General features: G+C 51.7%; 2 non-coding genes across 2 annotated transcripts; one reads left to right on the top strand and one right to left on the bottom strand.

The window, feature by feature from the left end:
* Positions 1–10,351: 10,351 nt before the first annotated feature.
* Positions 10,352–10,433, bottom strand: TRNAS-GCU. Its single transcript has one exon. It is a non-coding gene; the product is annotated as a tRNA-Ser (tRNA).
* Positions 10,434–14,599: 4,166 nt separating this feature from the next.
* Positions 14,600–14,681, top strand: TRNAS-UGA. The gene has a single exon. It is a non-coding gene; the product is annotated as a tRNA-Ser (tRNA).
* The last annotated feature ends 11,127 nt before the right edge of the window (positions 14,682–25,808 follow it).

The raw sequence follows: 25,808 nt of genomic DNA on the forward strand, positions 1-25,808 counted from the left end.
TTGCACACTATTTTGAATTAGTGATAATTCACAGAGAGAGAAAGAAGAAAGCTGAATTTAGATAATTATTAACCAGATTCCTGGTTATTCACCAGCCACTTTGCTTCAGTCCATGGCATAAAGCATCATAAACCCAGGACAGTATTGACAAGATAATATTCACCTCGAATTTGCATCTGCTACACTCCCTGCCCCCGCCTCATTCCCAGTCACAATATTCAGGATATAGCCTAGTGAGAAAGTGGCCTGGCTGAAGCACGTAGCTGGCAACTGAAAACTAGTACTGAGTACAATAGCCCTGAGAACATTGCTTAATTCTGAGCACTGTGTCTGCAGTGAGATGCAGGGTGGCCCTGGTGCCACGGCACCATTGTAAAGTCAATACTGACTCTAATCCCATAGGCGGCAGGTTTGTATAATTTTTGGTGGTGCCCAAAATAGTGGTCCATCCCCCCGCTCTCGCCCTTTAAGCCGATATAAAATTAAGCTACAACGCATCAGAACCACAAGATTACAAGGGTCATTTAAAAGTGGAAAGTGAGACGCAGCACTTGCCTGCTTCAATATACGGTATTAAATTTTGTTACACCTGTTGTGCCAAATTGGGAATGTTCTTAATGTTTTCTCTGAATACTGTGTGGATGCCTCAGTTTCCCCTGCAAGGTGCCAACTGAAGGTGTTGGGGACAAAGAGATCAGGTGGCCTCCTTGTCCAGAAGAGATACAAAGGCTAGAGGAGGGAGTGTCAGTTTGGAGCTGGCTGGGGAAATGGGGATAGGCCCAGAACTTGGGTCTAGGCTCCCCACCCTCCAAGATGGACCTGACTGAGGGGTCACTTTCTGTACCTACAAGCTCTGTTTAATCTGTGTTCCTGTTGTCTAACAAACCTTCTATTTTACCGGCTGGCTGAGAGTCACGTCTGACTGCAGAGTTGGGGTGCAGGGACCTCTGGTTGCCCCACGACCTGCCTGGGCAGACTCGCTGCAGAAAGTGCACGGTGTGGAAAGGGCTGAATGCTCCGAGGTCAGACCCAGGAAGGTGTAAGCTTCTTGCCCTGCAGACAGTACGCTCAGAGAGAGGAGGCTCCCCCAGAGTCCTGACTGGCTTTGTATGGAGTAGTTCCAAAGCATCCCAGCATGCCCTTCCACCCCATGCGCTTCCCGGAAGTCCGCACAGGCACTGACACTCCCTCCTCTGGCCTCTCTCTCTTTTCCAGGCATTAGGAGGCCACCTGATCTCTTTGTTCTCCAACACCTTCAATTGGCAGCTTGCAGGAGAGTGGCCCAGGCCATCAGGTGCCCGGAGACAGGGTTTCGGCCATTCTCTGTGCAGACAGCATCACACTGGCCCTCTAGGGCTCTACAACAATCACACCCCCTTATCCCACCATCTAGATCCTTGAGAAATGCATAGGGGAAACTGAGGCACCCACACAGTATTCAGAGAAAACATTAAGAACATTCCCACTTTGTAACACCTGTATACAACTAGTTATATACTTTAAAGGGGTGTAAAATAATCAAGTATTGTGCTAAACACAAAGATACTCCAAACTGACCACCACATTTAAGTTGCACATTTTTCCCCTCAGGTGAGGGCTCTGGGGTGGGGCTGGGGATGAGGGGTTCACAGTGCAGGAGGGTGCTCAGGGTTGGGGTGCTGGGGGTGCAGGCTCTGGGGTGGGGCAGGGCTGGGGATAAGTAACTTGGGATGCAGACAGGCTGCCCCAGGGCTAGGACCAGAGAGGACTCCCCCCCACCCCATTATCAGCAGCAGCAAGCTCCAGGGGAGGGATCCCTCCTCTCCCCCCGCAGCACACTCACTCTGCAACACAGTCACTGCACATGCTCCTAGGGACTCTCTCAGGTCCAGAAAGCCCACTCGCCTCCCCTGTGGTGGGTATCGGGTGGCACAGAGTCCCTGGGCGATGCTCTGGAACTGCTCCCAACCAAGCCAGTCAGGACTTTGGAGAGCCTCCTCTCCCTTGGAGAAGATTTTTCAGGGCAAGAAGCTCACACATCTTCATCTCCTGGGTCTCTCCTTAGTGCATTCAGCATCCTCTGCCCCTCCATGTGCTTCCCACAGCGATCCCACCCCAGCGGGGTCCAGGGGAAGCCACAGGGTCCTGCCCCCCCACTTCGCAGTCAGACGTGACTCTCAGCCAGCTGGTAACACAGAGGTTTATTAGATGACAGGAACAGGGTGTAAAACAGAGCTCGTAGGTACAGAGAACAAGACCCCACAGCCGGGTCCATTCTGGAAGCAGTGAGCCAGACCCCCATCTGCACTTCCCTCCTCATCCCCAGCCAGCTCCAGACTCCCAAACCCCCTCCAGCCCCTCCTCTCTGCTCAGTTCTTTTCCTGGGCCAGGAGGTCACCTGACCTCTTTGTCTCCAACACCTTCAGCTGGCACCTTTGCAGAGGAGGGCCCAGGCCATCAGTTGCTAGGAGACAGAGTGCCAGGCATTTAGGTGCACTGGCCCTTTGCTCTGTAGCAATCACATACCCTGATCCACCACCTAGATACTTTAGAACTGCATAGGAGACACTGAGGCACAAACAGAGTATTCAGAGAAAACATTAAGAACATTCCCAGCTCGTCACACCGGGGTGGGGGGCTGAACATAAGAACATAAGAAAGGCCGTACCGGGTCAGACCAAAGGTCCATCTAGCCCAGTATCTGTCTACCGACAGTGGCCAATGGCAGGTGCCCCTGAGGGAGTGAACCTAACAGGCAATGATCAAGTGATCTCTCTCCTGCCATCCATCTCCATCCTCTGACGAACAGAGGCTAGGGACACCATTCTTACCCATCCTGGCTAATAGCCATTTATGGACTTAGCCACCATGAATTTATCCAGTCCCCTTTTAAACATTGTTATAGTCCTAGCCTTCACAACCTCCTCAGGTAAGGAGTTCCACAAGCTGACTGTGCGCTGCGTGAAGAAGAACTTCCTTTTATTTGTTTTAAACCTGCTGCCTATTAATTTCATTTGGTGACCCCTAGTTCTTGTATTATGGGAATAAGTAAATAACTTTTCCTTATCCACTTTCTCAACATCACTCATGATTTTATATACCTCTATCATGTCCCCCCTTAGTCTTCTCTTTTCCAAACTGAAGAGTCCTAGCCTCTTTAATCTTTCCTCATATGGGACCCTCTCTAAACCCCTAATCATTTTAGTTGCTCTTTTCTGAACCTTTTCTAGTGCTGCCATCATGTGTGGCCTCCCCACCCCTGCTATTCCCCCTGCGTGCTCTGTACCCACAAACCTTACCTCCCCTTTTCACGTATTCACACACAAATGAGTGAAAGTGCGCACCTCACTCATCCAATAGGTCAATTTGGCTCATTAGCCAGGAGGAAGCAAATCGTGAGCGTTTTCGACCACAAACCCCATCCCTCCAGATTTGCAACCATCCCTGGACCAGTGACAGGTGCATAGGGAGCCAAGTCAATGGAAATAATCACGGAGGAAGCCAGTGGAAAAAATGAATGGGGCCACTCTGGTTATTACCTTGGGGTCAGGCGAGTGCTCTGTAGCCACAAACCTTACCTCCCTGTTCACGTATTCACACACAAAAAAGTGGAAGAGCGCACCTCAAGCATCCAATAGATCAGGGTTCGGCAACCTTTCAGAAGAGCTGTGCCGAGTCTTCATTTAGTCTCTCTGATTCAAGGTTTCGCATGCCAGTAATACATTTTAATATTTTTAGAAGGTCTCTTTTTATGGCTATAATATATAACTAAACTATTGTTGTATATAAAGTATATAAGTTTTTTAACATGCTTAAAATGCTTCATTTAAAATAAAATTAAAATGCAGAAACCCCCAGAACCCCGCAATAGGTCAATTTGGCACATTAGCCAGGAGGAAGCAGAATGTGAGTGTTTTTGACCACAAACTCTGTCCCTCCTGATTCGCAACCCCATGGATCAGGCGGCAGCAAGTCCTGAGCAGGAACCCAGATGGTTACGTTGTGCGGCAGAAACTGCAACTAGTAGCAAAACGGGAGGGTTTCGAAATGTGATGGTACACCGGCAGCTCCGGCCCCAGAGAGGCAGCAGCACACGCAGATTCCCCCTGTCCCGTCACCCCAGCTCAGTAGAAATCGGGTACCCGGGTCGGGGGGAGGGGGACACCCCGCCACCAATCAGCACCTCCCCCTGCAGAGCAGTCAGGAGGATGCTCCCAGTCGGGGGTGGATGGGGGCGACTCCGGGGGTGAACGGGGGGTGGGGGGCCAGGAACAGCAGCAGCTGCACACGTGGAGCAGGGCGGAGGAGGGGCCCCTCTGCTCCGGAGCAGTCACCTGGCTCTGACGGCTGGTCGTCCAACTGCCCCCTGCAGCTCGGCTCTCTCCCACTCCCCCACGCTGCTGCTTATCTGCTCCCTGTGCCGCTTTCATCAGCCCGGCGAGCCTCTCGGCAGCAGGTCAGGCGGGAATCCAAACCCTGCACCCGGCACCCCCTTGGGTGGGGCACCCGTACGGCCCCCCCTAAAGGCCGGTCCTGGGTGGGGAGCAGAAATGATCCCCTCCACTGCCCTCTATGGGGATGAGTTTGGGGGAATTCAGTCCCCGATTTTTATTTTCTGTGTCCTCAGCACTTACTTGGGTTTGTTCTCTGCCTTTCCATCCCCAATTCTGAGATTTCTCCTCCCTTCTAGCAGGTGATGGGGTGGTGAGGGAGAGCGAGGAGCAGAATCCTCACCAGGAAGATGCTGAGCTCGCCGAAGCGCATGGGGAATTACTGCGAAGAGCCAAAGGGAGCGTGTCCCGCCCCCGTGAGCAGGGAAAAGCTGGTGAAAGTTACCCCAGACCAGAGAAAGAGCAGGGAAACCACTCAGAGGAGAGAGTGGGTGAACTCATTAATTGTCAGGGAACTCACAGGGACCTCACGGAAACTACGTCCCAGGAGAAAATCCTCAGGGAAAAGAGAGAGACGACATGCAGTGAGTGTGGAAAAAACTTCCATTACCGCTCAGCCCTTATTCGACATGAGATAATCCACACTGGAGAGCGACCCTACAAATGCTGCAAGTGCGGGATAAGCTTCACTCAGAGATCAGCCCTTATCTCTCATCAGACAATGCACACGGGAGAGCGACCCTACGAATGTTGTGAGTGTGGGAAAAGCTTCTCTCAGAGCTCAAACCTTACTGTCCATCAGCGGATCCACACAGGAGAGAGACCCTATGAATGCAGTGAGTGCGGGAAACGTTTCACTCACCTCTCCTCCCTTATCTCTCACCAGAGAGTCCACACGGGAGAGAGGCCCTATGAATGCAGTGAGTGCGGGAAAAGCTTCTTTCGGAACTCAACCCTTATTACACAGTACAGAATCCACACAGGGCAGAGACCCTATGAATGCTGCGAGTGTGGGAAAAGCTTCACTCATAGCTCAGGCCTTTCTAAACATCAGAGAATCCGTAAAGGAGATAAACTTCATAAAAACCTTCTCTAGAGCTGTCAGAAGATTTTTTTTCTTTAATTCTTTTGACAGTTTCCAGATAGTGACTATTAAGGTATTTGCATCTTTTGCCCATTGTGGTCCCTCAGCTCCCACACATGAGTTGCCCAGTTTTGAAGCTCGCCCATCTTTGGGGTGGATCCTGTGATCCTTTCTATCAGCTCCATTGTCCTGCGAGTCATGGGAGCGGGTGTCCATTCTACCAGGAATGTCCGTCACCTCAGGTGAGGGAGATAGGGGGTGTCTTCAACCAGTTACATTGAGATAAAATCTACCTGGGCCTCATCACTGTGGTTGCCATGGAGTTAGCTAGCTTGAGTTCACTTTTCTGATAACTATTCTTGCACTAAAGACATGGGCCATGGAAAGCAGGTGGAGTTATCTTGCACATTTCCTCCTGATCTGACCTAACCACCGTCACATTTCCTTGTCTAAACAAACCCGAGATTCACATTTGTACTCTTCCTCCCAGTGCAAAGTTATTGTTCGAGTTGCCACATTCCTCTTTGAGGACAGATTTTCTCATTCCCAGTTGTTGTCACATTACCCTGGATTGTGCAGAACAGCAGTTATTTTGACTTTTTTTCTCATTTAAAATATATTTAAATATGATGAAGAGCTGGAGCAGTGTCAGGGAAATGTGTCATTTTAGGCTCTGTGACACTGGGAGGAGATGGAGAAGGATGGAATCTCTGAGTCACCCCATCACCCCAGAACTGCTACCTTGTGCCTGAGCCATGCAGAGTTCACCCCTTCATATTCCTTCACTTCCCAACGTGTCCGGTGAGGTCATGTTCTTGGCTCTCACTTGGGAATGGTGCTTGTACGTCTTTGATCCTAAATCCGTCAGTCTGGCAGGAGGTGAAAATGTCACAGACTTGGAAGGGGATTTCAAATGGATCCCAACCACTGTTCAAATCCCTTTTTCCCTCTATTGGCAAAGCCACTTCTGGGAAGGTCGGCTGTTTTTTCCACCCGTTATGAAGGTGCTAAAACTTCTGTAAAAAACACTAATGAGACAGCGCTGGGTGAAGCAGGTTTCAGTGGATCATTGGAGAATTTCTCATCCTGATTCTGAAACATCAGATGTAACCTAGTCTGGAATTTCACTTTAAATTAAAATGAAAGTGTCTTCTACCTCTCTGTGATATGGGTTTTCTATCTTTCATGAAGGGTCCTTGGTCATATAACTGCATGTTAGTGTTGTTTGACAGATTGTAGGTCAGATTTATTGGGAAATTTCAGACAAATGACCATCATTCTTTACTTTAGGTTTGTTTTTCCCCTATCCCTGGATGGTGACATGGAGAAAATTCAAATGCAGTTCAGTCAACAGGAGAGAATACTCCAAGCTGCTGGACATATTATCAGAGAAAGAGTCGTGTATTTAAATCTCCACTCTGAAAAGGTGAACAGCAGCAGACCCCAAACCATGTAACCGATGGAAGTAAGTGCACATGGTCACAGGGTGGTTCAGTTGTTTAAGTCAATATTGTCTCAGATGATCCAGGGATAGAATTCCACAGTAAGTGACTTGGAACTAGGCAAAATGCCCAGGTATTTGGTTCCCAAGGTATTTGTGACCCAGTCCCTACAGGAGGTTACTCCTGAAGAGATCTCCTAGCTAATCCCAACATTTGGGAAATGCTGTCTGTGATGAGGTGCATCAACCTTGAACTGGCACTGCTAGGGTTAACTGCGCCATGTGGGCTGAAGAGGCCACGCCCCCTCACCCTCTCTGGGCATGCGCCAACTGGAGACGGAGTATAAAAGGGAGCAGCTCAGCTCAGCCTGGGCGGACTGAGGAGGAGAACAAACCTATGTTGTGGGCTCCTGCCAGGAAGCTGCTGGACCCCCAGGCTGCACCATCCAGCCACGCTGAGGCCCCTGCAGACACCCAGTTGACCGCCAAGGATGCGACGCTGGATGCCGGGACATTACCGACTCCGGACGTAAGGGGGGGAAGTGACTCAGGGAACAGGACTGTTGCAGTGAGAGATCAACCCTGGACACAGGAGTATTGGTTCCTCAAGGCCCTGGGTCAGGACCTGGTGGAGTAGGGTGAACCATTTGCTGTTGAGAGCCCAGACCTGTCCCTGTCCCAGAGGGAGGGGGTTATCTGTGACAGACTGGAACACTGACCTATCAGCTTTTAACTTCCAAACTTTCAGTAACTCTATTATCAGTGCCTGTGAGCGTAATTTAAACCATACTGGCCTGAACTGGACCAAAGGTCCATCTAGCTCTCTGTTTTGTCCTCTGACAGTAGCCAATACCAGGTGCTCCAAGAGGTACTCAACAAGGCACCACTGGGAGTTGAATCCAGGATCTCCTGTTTAAAAGCAGGTGCTTTAGCCAGCTAAGCCATAGTGCCTGCCTGTGGCTAAAATACAGTGTCTGCCCACACATGACTCCCTGCCATCCCCACCGGGACCTGACAAGCTTTCCATGTGTTTGGATTCTGCAAAGCAGAGAAGCAGGTGAGGTTTTCCTTGCAAACTGTGTCTCTGTGTGTGAATCTTTGGTCAGGTCTGCACTACAAAGTTATTTCAGCATCATTATATTGCTCAGTTGTGTGAAAAACACACAACGCTCCCTCAGTCGGCACTCTTCTTCTCTGTCCCAACCCACAGCCCCTCCTATTCCCAGTGCCCCTCAATCCCAACCTCGACGAGAGGCCTAGAGCTTTTTGCAGCAAACTTAAAGTGACAAATTGTCAGTGTAAATGCTGCTGTTCATTATATCACCATAAGTGGCCGCCTCCAGTATCCTACAATGCCTGCGGTGAACTTGCCTGCCCTGCATTCCTGCTGCAGAGGCTGGGCCCCTCCCCTTTCATAGCTCCAGAAAGTTCTGACAGCTGAGCCGCTATCTACACCGGGATTAGGTTGATATAACTGCATTGCTTGGGGGGGAGGGGTTACATTTTTTACACCTCTAAGTAATGTAGTTACACCGACCTAATTTTGTAGCGTAGACCTGTGCAAATAATTGCTCACACACCTTGGGAGTAAACCATCACCTGCTCCTCTGCTTTACAGAATCCAAACATGAGCAAAGCTTGTCAGGGCCCAGTGGGGATTGGCAGAGAGTCAGGTGTGGGCAGCACGATGCTTCAAGTAACAGCAGGTACCATGGCTTATCTGATTAAACCCCCTGTTTTGTAAACAGGAGATCCTGGGTTCAACTCCCACTGGTACCTTCGGGAGTGGCTTTTGGGGCACCTGGTATTGGCTACTGTCAGAAGACAAGATTCAGAGCTAGATGGACCTTTGCTCTAGCCCAGTGTGGCTTTTCTTATGGTTTGAATTACATTCACAGGCACTGACAATAGAGTTACTGAAAGTTTGGGTGTTAAGAGCTGATAGGTCAGTGGTCCAGTCCCCTAAATACGGTTTCACCATTTCCACTCGCTAAACTCCCTCCCACCCTTCTGGGCTCCTGGAGCAGGGGACTGATCCTGAGCCCAGACACGGACACTACATCTTTACTCCAGACCAAGCCACGTGATCCTGATTAATCCGACACAGGCCAGCCGAGAGTGTTTCATTGCACTGGAGATGTAGCCTAATGTTACGTCTACACTGTGATTAACACACCCAGGGCACCTGTCCCAAAGCCCGGGTCAGCTGACTCAGGGTTATGGAGCTGGGGCTGCAAGACTATAAAATTACAGTGCAGACAAATGGGCTTGAGCCCAACCTCTGAGGCCCCATGAGGGGCGAGGGTTTCTGAACCCAGGCTTCAGTGTGAACACAAATATCTGCACCACAGTTTTTAGCCCCTCAGCTTTACGTCCAGGAGCCCAAGTCAGATGACCCAGGCCAGCCCTGCTGCCATCTTTATCCCAGGAGAGATGGACTCTAAGAGTACGTCTCCACTGCAATGTAAGCCCAGGTGTGGCACGCTGTGCTCAAAGCAGCACCTGGAAGCCCCATATTCACCACTCTCATATAATGATGCCATGGTTTGTACAAAGTCTGCCTGGTGAAGTATCATTTCAAAAGTCTTGATCTGTTGAACATTAATATCGTGTTGGCTTGTGTGTGCTCGCATTGGTTGGGAAGTTATGAAGTTTTGCTCTGTGTGCGTTACTGATATATGTTATGAGGTTGGGAAATGCCCCCCACCAGCCTTTCAGGTGCGACAAGGGAGGCGCCAGACTCGCTGCTGGCCCATTGAAGGGATCCACACTCCAAAGGACTATCCCAGGAACCGTGTACAATGCAGGCTTCTCCGAGATAGCACAGAGACAATGGACACTGCTTGACTCACATCATAGCAAAGGAGCTTCCTAGCAAGTTGGAAGAAACTATGAAAGAGAGGAAGAGACATCATGACTTGGCCTCTCTCCCCCACAACTCAGCAGCTGGAAACACACCTGGAGAACAAGGACTGAACTGAACTGATTCAGAAATCAGAAGAGAATAATAACAATAATACTTGCAAACCAAAGTCCCCAAACAGACTAGTATTGGTTTTTCAGCAGAAAATTTCCAGTTTGGGGAATTTTGTTTTCTCAGTCAGACCTTGCCAAGGGAAGCAGGGAGAAAATGTTTGAGTTGCCTCCTTCAGAACAGCTTGGCCTAGACACTAGCTCTGGTTCACTGCTCTGGCCTTGCTCTGGTTGAGGGTATTTTAATAATTTGGGCAGGTCCCAGGGTGTTTGGGGGAGATGATGAGGATGTTCCCTTTTGAGATAAAAACTAAGAAATACAGCACTAGAGAATTTTTTTTAAAGAAATCTGGGATTTAGACATTTTATTTTAAGCAAGGGAGTTTGGGTTTCTGTTTGCAAGAAGGAACATTGTTTGATCTGTCATTGTACCAAAGGGGGACATGGTTGTCTACAAAGGAGGGGATGATGACTAAACGCATCCGATGAGGATGGGATTCAAACCCATGCGTGCAGAGCACAATGGATTAGCAGTCCATCACCTTAACCACTCGGCCACCTCATCTGAGCTGTCAAGCAAAAGACAGGAATAGAAATCTAAGGCCAGCAGAGCTAGGGACAATAAGGAGTTTTTAAATACTAAGCAGAAGCAGAGGCTGAATGAGCTCCCCCCTCACACCTAGTGAGGAGCTGGGGGAAAGACTTCAGGAACAGACCGTGTATGCACAGACACACCTACTCTGCCTAGGTATGCAGCATGATGGGGCCACTTTCCCAAAATGACCAGTTTTTTTGGTGTTGGGTTACAAATCACTTTAGGATTGAGTGGAATGAAATGTTATTATCCTTCCTGCATGAGTGAGGGGCAGCAGAACATACCTAGTTGGTCCTGATGGAGGGGTAGGTGGGTGAGGAATAGCTTTTATTGGACTTTGTAGAAGTGATTGAGAACATCACCCTAAACCAGTGGTCCCCAAACATTTCACACTGTGCCCTCTTAGCCATGGCTGTGGCCCCGCGGAAGCCGCAGTCAAGAACCGAGGCTGGGAGTGGGGCCGTTGCTTGCTGGGGAGAGGGGTGCAGACGGGTTAGGGAGTTGAGGCCGAGCAGGGAGTCAGACCCCCAGGCTGAGGGTGGGGTTGGGGAAGAGCTGGGACAGAGTGGAGCTGAGTGCTGCTCCCTCCATGGGGGCTGGCTCGGACCCTGAGGTGCCCCCATGAATGTTCCTCTGTGTCCCCCTAGGAGTCATGCCCCACATTTTGGGGACCACTGAACCCTACTCGCTAATCAGGGACTAGTGATGCCAAAGCCCAGGGAAAGGGAGAACAAGTGCGGGGGCTCCAGCACTGGAACCATGTGAATGGGCTGCCTGAGAGGGGCAATGGCTGGTGGCCCAGGGAGTTAAGGGCAAAGGGGGCACAGGAGGGGGCAGGAGTTAGGGGTGAAGGAGGTGCAAGGGCTGTGAGTGCAGGAGCTAGCGGTAAAGGGGGAGTGGGGATCGTCCAGGGGCAATGGGGAAGTGCCAAAGTACAAGCTTTGCCCAGGGCACCATTTCCCCTAATGCTGGTCTGAGCAAACAACTGGAAATGACCCTTCTGTGAGACCAGAACCATCGTGTAGAAAAGCCCCTTTGTTAAGTGGTGGTGGCTGAGGGCTTAGGGAGATGGGTTAGAAAACAACAGGCGTCTTTCTGTGGAGATTTGATTCTTGCCTGCTAGGCAAGGCTGGTGTGTGGTGTCTCCATGGCTGCACTTTCAGTGTCTGATCTGCCACAGGGAGCCAAGTCTAGACATATTCAGAGGCTCTATGCCAGGGTTTCGCAAACTTCCTTTCACTGCAACCCCTTTCTGCCAAAAAAAACCCACCTTACTACATGGCCCTGGAAAGAGGGCCCAAGCCCCTCCACACTGAGCAGAGGCAGGGGAGACAAAGCCTGAGCCCTGCCCCAGTTAGGGGAGGGCAAAACCAGAGCTTGAGGGATTCAGCCCTGGGTAGTGGGGCTCAGACATTTGGCTTCAGCCCCGGGCACCTACAAGTCTAATGCCAGCCCTGGCGACCCCATTAAAACAGGGTCACGACCCACTCTAGGGTCCTGACTCACAGTTTGAGAACCACTGCTCTATGCTGAGGGGAGAGAGTTTTCCTGTGGGTGCAGTTAATCCACTTCTCAAGAGGTGGCAGCTATGTCAGTGGGAAAAGCTATATCGGTGCGTGCGCAAGCTGTGGTGTTTGCCACATTTAAGAAGTTTAATCAAACCCCATTTTTAAAACAACCCGTGGTCTGGGAATGGCAAAGGACCTCGATGAATCAGGGTTTGTCCTTCAAAGTCCTGGACATCACGATTCCATACGCCTGTTGTCATGGGGGTCTAGCTCAGTGGTAGAGTGCTTAACTGCAGTTCAAACCCCATTGTTCTCTTATAACCTTCTTCCTTTTGTTAAAAAAAAAAAGGAAAACATTTTCATTTCCATTCTCCATTATGTTCAGGAGCTCCTCTGTACGGGAGTGCTTGATATGAATGTAAACACTCAACATTTTGCTGTCCAAATGCATTAAAAACCTAGCAAAGCTGTCCATCAGCTGAAATCAGTTCCAATCCTCTAAGTGTCTAGTTTATGTTTTCATCAATTAAACAAAGGTATCATACGAATGTACATTTACAGATCCCTCTTCTCCAGGAGCTGTGCTGTGCAGAAGAACAAAGAACCACATCCAGTTGAAGTTCAGGAGTATGATGATAAATATTCTGAAGGCTGGAAAAAATGCCTTCTAGTGAGCTATTGAACAACCTTAGCTTATCAAAAGAAGATTGAGAGGTGACTTCATTGAAGTGTTGAAGGGCCTTAATGGAGAGAAAAGGTTGTGTATTAAAGGGCTCTTTAATCTAGCAGCGAAAGGCATAAGAAGACCCAGTGGCTGGAAGGTGAAAAGAGACAAATTCATATTACAAATAAGACACAAATATTCAACAGCGAAGATGATTCACCACAGGAACAAGCTACCAAGGAAAGTGGTGGATTCGCCATGTCCTGATGTCATTCAGTGAAGATTAGATGCCTTTCTGGAATGTGTTTGCCCCAAAAGTAGCTCTTGTGTCATACAGGAGGCCTGTGATATGCAGGGGGTCAGATTAGATGCTCTAATGGTCTCTTCTGGCCATAAAGTCGACTAATTTCTGAAAAACTGAGTGTAGCATTGGGAGCAGCGTCTGATGTTCTCCTGTCTAGCCGGCTTGCTTCCTAGAACGAACGCTCCTTGAGTGGGGTGATCCACAGGGAGCAGCTCAAACCTCCAAAGTGCCTGGGCAGGGGCAGGACATTAGCACAGCAAGGGAGGTGTGTGGCAGTGACATCACAAAGGCTTTTTGCAGGACCTCAGACTATTGGTCAAAGATGGTGGGGAGGTGGTGACCTCACAGAGAGATGCTGACATCAGCCAGGCAGGACAGGCGTGAGGGGCCAGGGAAACCTCAGAGACCCCTGTGGCTTTGCTTCAGCAAGTCTCCTTCTCCAGGTCTCTCTTTGAGGACTGAGAGAGTATTCGGGTTCACGTACGTGAGCACCAGGAGGAACCTCTTTTGAGTTTTCTCCTCCCGTTTTAGTGATTTTACTAGAAAACAGCCGTCCCTGTTTAGAAGGTAAGAGCCTCCTTGAGATTTGAAACCTGTTCAGTCTGATCCATCTGGTGACAGTTGAATTCTAGGCATGGAAAACACGAACTTAAGGAGGCAGAATTTTATTCCGCACCTGGGATTTTGTCCCTTAAAATCACTGGGGTCATTAGGGTTTGTCCTTTTTGTTTCGCCTTTTCCTCCATCCATCCCATCCTCCTTTCTCTTTGTCTCTTGCTTCTTTTGTCCTTTCACTTGTTCCCCTCCCAACACCAGGAGTGGTGTGTGTGTATGTGTGTGTCTGTATGTGTGTGTTGCGGGGGAGTGCTCGGCAGCTCCCACTGTGGAAGGTCCACCCAAAAATGTGGGGCTGAAATAGTGCTCGGGCAGTGATCCCCACCGGTGACCTGGGCCACCCTTTAGCCCAGGTGAGAACCCTCAGCCTCCCGTCCTGTCTCTACCCTGATTGGCTGAGCAGGGGGTTATTGACAGGGAGGAGATTCAGGTCCTTGTTGTTCTCTTTTAAGACCAAGGAAATAAGTCAGAACCTGTTATATGTTGACAAATTTTGCTGCATTAATTGTCCCTGAGCAGTTCATGATTCTCTCTAACGTTGCAGTTCTCCCCAAATACTTGCTGAATAATTACTGTGCACTGTTTTTGGTCTGGAGCTCATCTGAGAGCACTTTATTCAGGTCATTTAGTGTTTGAAATTCACGATCTGATGGTTAGTATGAAAATCAGGGCTCTTGGGTCCTATTCCCAACTCTGCCACTGACTGGCTGTGTGACCTAAGACAAATCAATTCTCCTTTCTCAGCCTTGGCTTCTCCCTCTTTCAAGTAGGGATAATAATGATCCGCTCCTACCTAGCTCAAGGTGGGTGGAGGATGGGGATCCATTGGAGAGTGTCACTAGGAGTATCAGAGGGGTAGCTGTGTTAGTCTGGATCTGTAAAAGCAGCAAAGACTCCTGTGGCACCTGGCTAAGCAAACAGAACAAACCCCCTGTGCTTTGGGAGCCAGGTTTGCGGTGGGAATTCTGTAGTTCAGATGACTTCACGCCTGGGCATTGGGATTATTTACCAGTTTCTCTGGCATTGGGGCAGTTTTGTGCTCACAGCTGTGATGGCCAAGTGGTTAAGGTGTTGGTCTTGAAATCCAATAGGGTTCCCCTGCGCAGGTTCAAATCCTGCTCACAGCGAGGCCTGTGTTTTAGCCAGTCTCTCACCCAGGCAACACCTCTGTACAGCTCCCTGAGACACTCTCAATTCTCTCTCCACCCCAAGTAAATCCTGTTCTGCTCCTTTCATCGAGATCCCTGGGACACCCCCTCACACTGTGTCCCTGAGGGGTCAGGCAAACTCTCAGCACCTGAAGCCTCTGCCACTCACCTGGTGCCCCATAGATCAGCCATAGCCCTGGTTCTGCTCCTCTCTCTAGAGTGCGAAAGGAGCCGAGTCAGCGACTCCATGGGAGCTACGGGGCTGCAGAACCAACAGAAAAAAATGGTGCTCAGCGCCCACTGGCAGCCAGCTCCCCCCTGCCCCACTACAGGCCTTGCTGACAAGCTCCTCCTCTTCCCCTTCAGCACCTCCCACTTGCCAGTGACCAGCTGTTCAGTGGGGTGCAGGTAGGGAGCCAACAGCCACTTCTTACTCCCCACAGCTAAGGGCGCCGGGTTCCTCCGGTGGGGGTGTGGAGCAGCCGTTCGTTTTCCTGTTCGCACTCGTCTGCGGTGTGAAAATCGGGGAGGGGAGGCAGAAGCCCCACTTCCCTCCCGAAATGACACCCAGTGGGGGAAGCCAGGACAACAGGGTGGGGCGGCAGGTGGTGGCCAGACTCTCACCGCCAGGGTCTAGTCTAGCTCAGGGTCCAGCTAAACTTCCTCCCCGCGCCACTGGCCCCCAGTCCCCTTCCGCCACCAGGTCAACCCGGGCACTAGGGCAGGAACGGGGTGAGGCAGCAAGTCAAGCTGAGCAAGGCAGGGAAAAGTGAGTCTTGTCTTCATGGGCCGCTCCCAATGACGTCCTTTTTGTGTGCAACGGCTGCAAAAACCTCCTGGACAGAGAAGCAAGAGGCCAAAATACTAGCACACAACTGCCAAAGTAGCTCAGTTGGGAGAGTGTTAGACTGAAAATCTAAAGGTTCCTGGTTCAATCCCAGTCTTTAGCAGGCCCTTTTATTCCCTCTTTGTACAGTGGTGGCTTTCCCTCTGGGAGCGCAGGGGTGCCTGCACCCAAGGTGAGTTCTTGGGCTCTGCAATAGGGGAAAAAAAGAACTGTGGGCTTCTGCCCCTAGTTGGCTGGCCTGACCCTTAACAATGAGGGATGGGAGCTGTCTCTCCTACGTGAGTTATTGGTGGACCCAATTTGGCAGGAAGAGAGTGAGGCAGGGTGGCCCTCAGGAATGGTGCCAGAGGAGGTGCTGGGCAGTGACAGGCAGGAAAAGGGGATGAAAACTCCTCTGTGCAGCTGAGGGAGGGCAGTACCAGGGAAGGGGCATGTGGGAAGGTGGAAGGGATTTGGGGGCCCAGGAGGAGATGCTTCATGTTCATTGGCTAGGAGCACCTGGGCTTGGCCATGGTGGGTGTTCAGGAAATGCACATTAACAACTCTAGGGTAGCTTGATAGGCAGAGAGTGATTGGTGGAAGGGCCCATCTCTCTGGTCCTCCAGGCAAGTGAAGAACGAGGGGGTTGGAGTCTTGTTCTTCACATTTTGCGGTGCAAGTACAGAAGGGGCTGGAGCTCCCACCAGGGAGGGCATTACTGGTGGGCTTTGTGCTCTGCAGCACTGGTTATGGCTATATTAGTGTGTATGGTCCCCAGTTAAGGTGTAAAAGGAAAGGTCTATGAAGGAACTGGCTCCCTTCCTCTAGACCGCACGGTTTTTGGTGTCGGGTGGGTGGTGGTGGGGGGGGAGATTTCAATTGTCGCACTGGCCTGAGGACTGCTGGTCCTGTTTTCCCAACCGTCAGAGGAAACTCTTCTATGATGAGCACTACCTGGCACAGGTCTGTAGCGAGGTCGGCTTAGAGAACGTGTTTCTCCACAGTGGACCCAGTGGAGGGCGGGCGGTAGCCTCCTATTCCTCTGACCCAAGCTCACACCAGCTGCAGAGGGGATACACCTTTCTGTGAGGAAAGGCCAGGAGTCGCACTGACCGGATTTACATGAAGGAGAGCACGTCGACAGCCCAGTGCAGGGTGGTGCCAATGGACTGTTCGGATCACGCAGCTCTCACCGTGTGCTCAATGTGGGCAATTCCCTGACCCAGGGCAGAGGATATTGGAAGCTGAACATCCAGAGCTTGCAAGATAAAAGAGCAGGGGGGCGAGGCCTGGCGGTGTTGGCAGAACGGGAAAGCATCAGAGGGTCCTATGGCAACCAGGGGGATTGGTGGGAGTCAGTCAGGGAGGAGTTGGCGGCTTTGTTCCGGCAGTCGGGCAAACACCACAACATTAAAGAAACCAACAGTGCCAACTCCTGCAGCGTCGCCTGTGGGATTTCCACAAGACCATCCAGGCAGGGGAGCCAGTCAGCGTGTGACTGTACGACCGGATCAAGCGACAGCTGCCCGAGTTCCAGGCGAGCAGGAGCACCAAGTGAAGGGAGGAGCAGCCTCCCCTGACATTTTTGCAGCCTGCAGGGAATGGAGACAAAGCAGGGGGATGTGGGGACTCAGGGCAGGACCCGCGGATCTGGTAGAGCAGGACCACAGTCGCTGGAGGAGGAGAGAGAGTCCTGCGAGAGGAAGCCACTGGTGGGAAGCAATAAGTGCAGAGGGCAAACAAGCCAAGAGTCACAGGGGTCTATAAAATGAAACAGCAGCAGGTCCCATGGTGTAATGGGCCCCACTCAGGACTTTGAATCCTGGAATCTGAGTTCAAATCTCAGTGGGACCTCGTGGCGATACGTTGCTTTGCTACAAAGCCCTGGAGCTCAATGTGTTTGGCTACCTTCTCTCAGGGTCAACTAGAGTGAGGTTTTTCCCTCCTGCTGGGTGACTGATCCCCACTGGAGATAGGTCTTTGGTCCGGCTGGTTCAATGGGCTGGCGGCTATAGGTTGGGGTCTTAGAACTTAACAGTCTGGCTAGAGATTTCTGTGGATTGATCATATGCTTGTTTCTTGCTGCTTCACCTGATGTCCATAACTTTGGTCCCTGCAGCTGCCACACTCTTCCTCTTGCTCACATGGCACTTGAAGGAAGGAGTTCCAGGGACAGGCTTCATAGTCAGGGCTAGGCAGGAGGGAGGAAGAGTCCCGGGCTGGAGCCCAACACATCTCTCCTCCTCTGGGCACCTGGGGTGTTGTTCCCCCCTGTTCAGGCACCCCTGGGGCCCTGCACTTCACACAGCTCTCCCTGATTTCAGCTGTTAGTGAGGGATCCTCACTGCTAGCGCAGACTGGGCAGTTTCTTGCACGAGAGACCCTGTCCCAAAGCAGGACTAATGCTTAGAGCTGGTTCTCAGTGATTTCAGATCTGTTGGTCTATAGCAAGACTCTCCATTGAGTCTTAACCAGCTCTGTTATTACACAGGGAAGAACAAAAGGGTCAAATGGGGCCTGGAACCCTTAAGAAAAATCCACCCCACCGAGTACAACACTTGTCGCTACCTGCTCTCAGCTCCACTGAGAATGTTTTGGGGTCACTCCTTGCCTGTATCAACCTAGGGGTTTTGGAGAATCACAATTAACATGTGCTTGAGTGGCACAATTGGTTAGTGTACGGTACTTATAGAGCAGTGCTGAAAGGAGCTATGCTGAGGTTGTGAGTTCAAACTTCACCTGGAGCACTGGTTTTCATTAGCCAAGTGCATCACCCCCTCATTTGGCCTGTGGAATGTAGAATTCCAGACCTGGGGACCCTCAGGAGGGGGCTAATAAAAAATGCCCCCTTCACTTATTACCTCCTCTCCAGGTCAGAATCTACAATCCTTTCTCCCCCCCCAGCCCCTGTGCCAGGATCCCTCAAGCAGAGCCTGGAGTCCTGCCCAGGGCGTCTGTAATATTGACAAACACTAAGTGACAGGGACAAAACACTCAAATCCCGCCTGGTTCGGGGAGCCAGGTTTGCTCTTCAAATTCTGTCGTTGGTACATTCCCAGGTCTGGGAATGTCCCACAACAGCATTGAATGGGAAGCTGCCTGCAGAACTGTTACACTGCACAGAGCTCCTGCGGAGGAGGGGTGGGAATTAGTAACATTTTGAGGATCGTTTGGGAAATGAGCCTTTGCTGACAAGGTTTGTCTCTGTTCATATTTCACCTTCAGGTGTTATGTTGAGGGATCTTTAATATATTTTTGTGAGGTTAATAACTATCTCCTCAAATTTATTTACTCAGCTTAAAAATTGGTCATTTGATTTTTGCATCTCCCTGTGAAAATACAACTGACGTGTGGCTTTCTACTGGGGGTCATGATGTTAAAGTTAAGGAATTCAGTCTCTGTACTTCTGGGGGGAGTGTTGCTTTTTTACAGCTGCCTCAGGGCCAGGCACACCGGGCTGTTAGCTGCACCCACTGTCCTTGCCAGGGGCCCCTGCTGAACCCTGGGCGGCTGCACTGCAGTGCTGGGGTGACTCTGCAGGTGGAGAAGCTGCTGTGGAGCAATGTAGAGCAGGTGCAGGAAGGAGACGGGGTCACTATTCTCATTCTGAAGTGCACAGTTTTCCAAATTTGGGACTAGATTCATAGATTCATAGACTTAAGGTCAGAAGGGACCATTATGATCATCTAGTCTGACCTCCTGCACAATGCAGGCCACAGAATCTCACTCACCCACTCCTGTAACAAACCCCTAACCTATGTCTGAGTTATTGAAGTCCTCAAATTGTGGCTTAAAGACCTCAAGGTGCAGGGAATCCTCCAGCAAGTGACCCGTGCCCCACGCTGCAGAGGAAAGCGAATGTCCGAGAACAATTCTAGGGGAAGGTGAACGCAGAACAATGACACTGGAGATGCCCAGACCTCCACTAGGGGCAATGTGGAAATTAATAATGGGAAGATCATTTGTGAAATTAGTCGTCACTGACAAGATTTGTCTCTGTTCCTATTTCACGCTATGGTGTTAGTTAGAGGAATCAGTACAGATTTTTACTATATTAATTAAACACTTAATTTTATTTAATCAAGCCAAAATACTTAGTATCACTTATTTTTTCTCTGTCCTAGCAAGAATGAATTGAATTTTGTGACTTTCTGGAAAGTGCAGCGAGATTAAATGTAGGAAATTCAGTCTCTGTGTTTGTGAGCTGATGTTTTCCTCTCACAGGTCAGTGCCTGCATTGAAATACCCAGAGGGATCTAAGGGCTGGTGTACGCTGGGCACTGAACTGGCAAAGCGATGTCTCCCAGGGTGTGACCCCCCACACAAACTCATAGAGTTAAGGTGACCTAATCCCGGGTTAGTTAGTGCTAAAGAAAAGGAAGAATTGTTCTGTCCATGCAGCTATTAGAGGGATGGGAAAATCCCTCCAGTCACTGTCTACTCCAGGGGTCTCAAACATGCGGCCCGCGGAGCTCTTCCCTGCAGCCCGCGGAGCTCCCCAGGGCCGCCCAGAGGGGGGGGCAAAGGGGGCAATTTGCCCCGGGCCCCGGGCTCCGCAGGGGCCCCCAAAAGAAAAGCGGAGGCTCCCGCCTCCGCCCCTCTCCTGGAGCCTCGGCGCATAGAGCGCCGAGTCTCCGTCCGAGCGCCTGAGCCCCGCCCCGATCCGAGCCGCGTGGGGAGGGGGCGGGGCTGGGAGTTCTGGGCTGAGCGCTGCGCTCGGCGTGGAGCTCCCAGTCCCGCCCCCTCACCACGCGGCTCTGCGCGGGACGAAGCTCAGGCCTCGCCGGAGACGCGCTCGGGTAAGGGGGGCGGGAAGCGGGAGCCGCCGGGACCGGGCCGGGGCCTGGGTCTGGGTGGGAAGCGGGACCCGCCGGGGCCGGGGCCGGGCCGTGGGGGGGGGAAGGGAAGCGAGACCCACCGGGCTGGGCCGGGCCGGGCCGGGCCGGGCCGTGGGGGAGGGAAGCGAGACCCGCCGGGGCCGGGCCGGGCCTGGCCAGGGGGGCGGGAAGGGAAGCGAGACCCGCCGGGCCGGGCCGTGGGGGAGGGAAGCGAGACCCGCCGGGGCCGGGGGGTGTGGGGGAGGGAAGCGGGACTGGCCGGGGCCGGGGTGGGAAGCGGGACCGGCCGGGGTGGGGAAAAGAGGGACCCGCCGCCGAAGTGCAGCCGGGTCTTCGGCGGTGGGGGGCCCCTTCTGTTCCGGGACCCGCCGCCTAAGTGCCCCGCCGCCAAGCCACCAAACAGCTGTTGGTGGCGCTTAGCACTTTCCAGGAGGGAGGGGGGAGGAGCGGGGAGCCGCGCGCTTAGGGGAGGAGGTGGAGAAGAGACAGGGCAGGGGCGGGGCCTCATGGAAGGGGTGGATTGGGGGTGGGGCCAGGGGCAGCAAGGGGGCGTGTCAGTGATGCGGCCCTCAGTCCAATGCACTAGTCCTCATGCGGCCCTCGGGGTCATTTGAGTTTGAGACCCCTGGTCTACTCCAAAGTGCTATAGCAGTGCCACAGCAGCATTTTAAGTGTAGACAGAGTGAAATTAGATTTATCTCCAGTTCGCACTGTGGATGCTCAGGCACTAAGACTGCAATAATAATAACAGCAGCACAGTGCTTGGGTAGTTGGCAGGATTTGAACCTGTGCAGGGAGACCCCAATGGATTTCTAGCCCATCGCCTTAACCACTTGGCCACAACTACTTGATATGCATCCATTTCACTGCATGATGATTTTGTTCTCACTGAATTGTCACTTCAAATTGTTTGCTCAGACCAGCTTCCCCAGCACACTCACGGCTGCGCATCAGTGTAAGTGTCTCCTTGGGTGAACAGCGAGAATTCCTGCCCATTTCCCTTCCGGCTGGAGCAGGATGAGAGTGTGTTTGTGTGAACGACATTGCTGTAGAATGTTGTTCATTCCCCACTCTGACAATTCAGACAGTCCCTTTCCCATTCAAATCTCCAGCACATCGTTCCAATAGCAGGGGGCAGGATTTCTCTGGGGCACTGAGGGCTGGTGCGTGAACTCAGCCTTGCATTCCACCCTTGATGTTTCATGGACTAACAACAGCAGCAGAAAGAAAGAGCTGAGCCAATATCTCCCTGGCAGGGATGCAGGTGCCACGTCCCCTCTGTCTGACCATCGCCATTGCAGGAGAGAAGGGGTCACTGGAATCAAACGCCCTGGCTCAGACCAGAGACACAGGGAGGTTTTGCTGTTCATGGATCTGTGCAAAGGAAATTTTGTCTCTGTGTGAAACTGAGGTCAGAAATGAAACGTCCACATGGTGGCCCAGTGCTCTAGGGAATGTGGGTGAAGGACTCGGGCTGAGAAATGATTTAACAGGGGTTTGTTTCAATTTATTGCCCTGATTAAAATCTATGGCTAAAAGGCAGCCACTGTTGTTGGTACTTGTACCTGTGTAGGGACACCCCAGTGGGTGTCAAGTCCATTGCCTTCACCAGGGGCAGTCGATTATTTTATCAAGGTACAAATTTCTTCTTCAAGGCCTGGACTCCAGAGAAAACAATACACTGCTGATAAGAAGAAGTACATCAAAAGATTTTGCAGCCACCTTGGGCATAACTATGATGTGTCGTGTTTCACTCTTTATACCTGGCGCCACCTCCTTTCCCTTTGGCCTTGTAGTTGACCAAGGGCAAAGCTGAACATCTCCTCAGATACCAGGGAGTGTTTATGTCCATTCCTGCGAGCTACACAGGGGTTTGATGTTGCTGCTTTCAGTCCTCTGGCTCTGCCAGGATAAGGAACAATTCAGGCTGTCACTGAACTGAAGGAGGAAGATCAGTTTTTGACAGGGAGAGGGACGCCTCCTCTTAAAGGTGTTTGTCTGGCTGGCAGTCCTGGTCCCCAGGTCTCGCCCATGGGGATCCAGCAGTTTTGGGACCAGGTCACTCCCTTGGCCCCACCTGCCGCTCCCAGGCGCTCCCCCTCAGGGGCCATATCAGTGCAGCGGAGCTGAGCAGGATCTGCCTGCTCGCTCCAGTGGCTGCCGGCCCCTCTCCATGGCAGGGCAGGGTGGGGCTGTGCCTCCGCGCGCTGCCCCTGCCTGATCACCCCTGTGGCCAATGGGATGCTGTGGGGGTGATGCCTGGGGGCAGCAGCACACGGAGGCCCCCCAGCCTGCCCCACCTTGGAGCCCCAGGTAAGCGCCACACCCCTGACCCCCTTGCTGAGCCTGCACGCCCACCTCCTCCTCATATACTCACTCCCACCCCCAAACTCCCTCCCAGAGCCTGCACCCCTCCTGAACGCCAATCCCCAGCCCCAACCCAGGGCCTGCACCCTAGACCTCCTCCCCCTACCCAAACTCTATTCCCAGAGCCTTAGGCAGGTGGAGGGTGGAGGGTGGAGTTTTGGGGGATGGGTTCTGGGCAGTATGAGTGACATTATTGGCCCACTGGGAGGACTGGAGGACTGGCACCGGCCCTAAGGTAAATTGAGGTTGAGACCCTGCTTTAAGGGATTGGAGCAATGCTGGAGAGACTGACGGGCAGGGAGCTGGGGAGCTGTGTGTGCCCCAAGGAGAGTTGTTGTTGTGCTCTGGTGACACAGAGCGGGGGTGGGGAGTTTGTAAGCTGTGGTGTTTGTACAGAGATAAAGTTTACTAACCCCCAGGTTAAAAACTGTTCCTGCTCTGGGCTATACAGGACAGTCTCTGTTGAGAGTATAGATCAGTGGGTGAATGTTTCCTTGCAGGGTGATGGGTTCCTAATTCCAATCCAAGTGATTCCCTTAAAAAGCTTTTTCAAATGAAAATCGATTTCCATACCCATCTCCAGTATGTTCAGGAGTTCGCTGAATGGGGGCAGGAGGCTTGAAATGAATTTAAACACTCAGCATTTTCCTGTGCAAATCAATAAAGACCTAGCAGAGCTGTCCAGCAGCTGAAATCAGTTCCAGTCCTCAGTGTCTCTGAGAGGGACACTCGGTAGCTGAGGCATGTGGGACACCTCTGTGGTGAGGACAGGTGAAAAAATGCTGGATTCAATGAAAGCTGAGCCCATAGGAGGGGAAGGTGAACGGCAGCACCACACAGGGTCATAACACTCAGACACGGGGCTTCACTGTCACTGCCCCTGTGTTTTCCATCATTTCTATCCTAAGGAACATACCCTCCCCCTCCCCCCCACATTGTCACACACAACCTTCTCCCCTTGAGCCCCATCCCACCCCTCCCCCTCTCCCCCCCACACGCCATGGGACACAGCCTCTCGGTGACTCACCCAGATGGGGTCTTGTCTCTGCATCTCCCCAACAGGGGAGCAGAGAGCCGAAAGGGCCACAGGAAACCAATGGAGCTAGGCAGGGATAGAAAAGACTTCCCCTCCCCTCCCCTCTCAAAAGTCTTGTTAATCTCACCCATGGGACGTTCCAGCACCGGGTGGGTTCAAAGCACCAACCTTCCCCTGAGCAACGGAAGGGGGAACCAGCTCTATCACATGGAAGGAGGCTCCCTGCCTCTGCTGCTGCAATTCATATGGATTTGTTTTAGCTAATGCAACCCCCTCAACCCCTAATCCATCCATGATTCAAAGAGACAAAACTCTCAGGTGGGCACCAGCCATGCAATGGGTTAGTGCACAGAACTTCTAATAGCTGTGCTGAGTAGAGTCATGCTGAGGTTGTGAGTTCAAACCTCACCTGGAACACTAGTTTCCTTTAAGCAAATGGCTTCTGCCAATCATTTTGCCCTGCAGAAAATACAATTGCAGCTCAGAAGACACCGAGGTCCCCTTGCTTTACAGAGAGCAGGGCAGATTCCACAGATCTACCAGGCTCTGCTCTCCACCAGCCGCCTGTGTCAGGAGGGGTCAGGCAGAGCCCAGAGCACTGCCCCCGACTCCCCCTCAGTCTTTGCTCCCCAAACCACCTGTGTGCTCACCCTCTTGGCTGTGAGACTCAAACCCTGCCTGGCTTTCTGTATGTTGGAGGGGGGGGGGTTGTCTGTCGTGTTGATGTGCGTGTGGGTCCTGTGTGATTTTTGTGGATGCCTTGCATAGTTGTGTGTGTGTGTCTGTGTGTGTCTGTGTGTGTGTGACTTTTGCATGCAGATTGGTTTTTGCTAAGTATTCTTTTGCTATGTGGTTTTTGTGCTTTCCTCTTGTGGGCTTTTGCTGTACTTTTTGGTGTGGATTTGTTCTATGTTTTGTGTGGCTTTCCCTTATGTGTCTATGGCGCTGTGTGGGTTTGGTTTTTGTTTATGTCTGTGTGGGCCTGTGCAGTCTGTGATGGTCTCTTTCTCTCTGTTTGTATCTTCATGTGTAAATTCACTGGAACTTTTCAAACTCTCCACAGCTTTGCCAATTTCACCAGGAATTTTACTCATTAAAAAATTCTCACTTGTTCCCTACCAGTTGGTGACCATCGCCCCAGGGGCCAGTCAGTCTCAGGGTCCTGATTTCCCATTGACCCTTCCCCCTTCTATTGGAACTGGGAACTAGCCAACCAAAAAAACCCCACTCAGTTTTAGTAAAGGGCCAACAGTCCCTTACACAAGCTGGGCCTGTGAGGGAGGGAGAGCTCAGTGGTTTGAGTATTGGCCGGCTAAACCCAGGTGTGTGAGCTCAGTCCTTGAGAGGGCCATTTAGGGATCTGGGATAAAAATCTGTCTGTGGATTGGCCCTGCTTTGAGCAGGGGGCTGGACTAGATGATCTCCTGAGGTCCCTTCCAACCCTGGTATTCTATGAGAGGGTCACCAATGTTCAGAGAAACTAGCACAGGCTGGGCCCATGGTGTAATGGTTGGCGGGCTGGAATCTGAGTTCAAATCTCAGTGGGACCTTGTGGTAAATCCCTGGAGATCCAAGTGCTTTCCTATCTCCAGCTGTATGAGAATGAGTTGTTTACCTTGTGCTGAGTGACTCATACCCACTGGAGCCAGGTCTTTGGTTGGAATGGGGTCTAGAAGTGGCTGTGGTTTGACTGGGTGTTTGGGATTTCTGATGCCCACAAGTTTGGCCCTTGTGCTTTCTACCACACTTTTCCTCTTGCCCACATGGCGCTTGAAGAAAGGAGTGTCAGGGTCAGGTTTCATAGTCAGGAAAAGGCAGGAGGGAGGCAGAGTCCCAGGCTGGAGCCCAGCACCTCTCCTCCTCTGGGCACCTAGAGCAGAGGTGGCTGGTGGTGACGGCTCCAAGGGAAGGCTTAAAAGCCACAGAGCAACCGAGGGCAGGGCAAGAAGAGGGGAGAACCATGCCTATGCGTGGCCAGCAGACAGCCACAGAGACACCCAGTCAAGCTGCTCCCTGGCATGCCGAACACCCACTGAAAA

This window comes from Mauremys mutica, unplaced genomic scaffold (genome assembly GCF_020497125.1).
Source record: "Mauremys mutica isolate MM-2020 ecotype Southern unplaced genomic scaffold, ASM2049712v1 Super-Scaffold_100267, whole genome shotgun sequence".
NCBI lineage: Eukaryota > Metazoa > Chordata > Testudines > Geoemydidae > Mauremys > Mauremys mutica.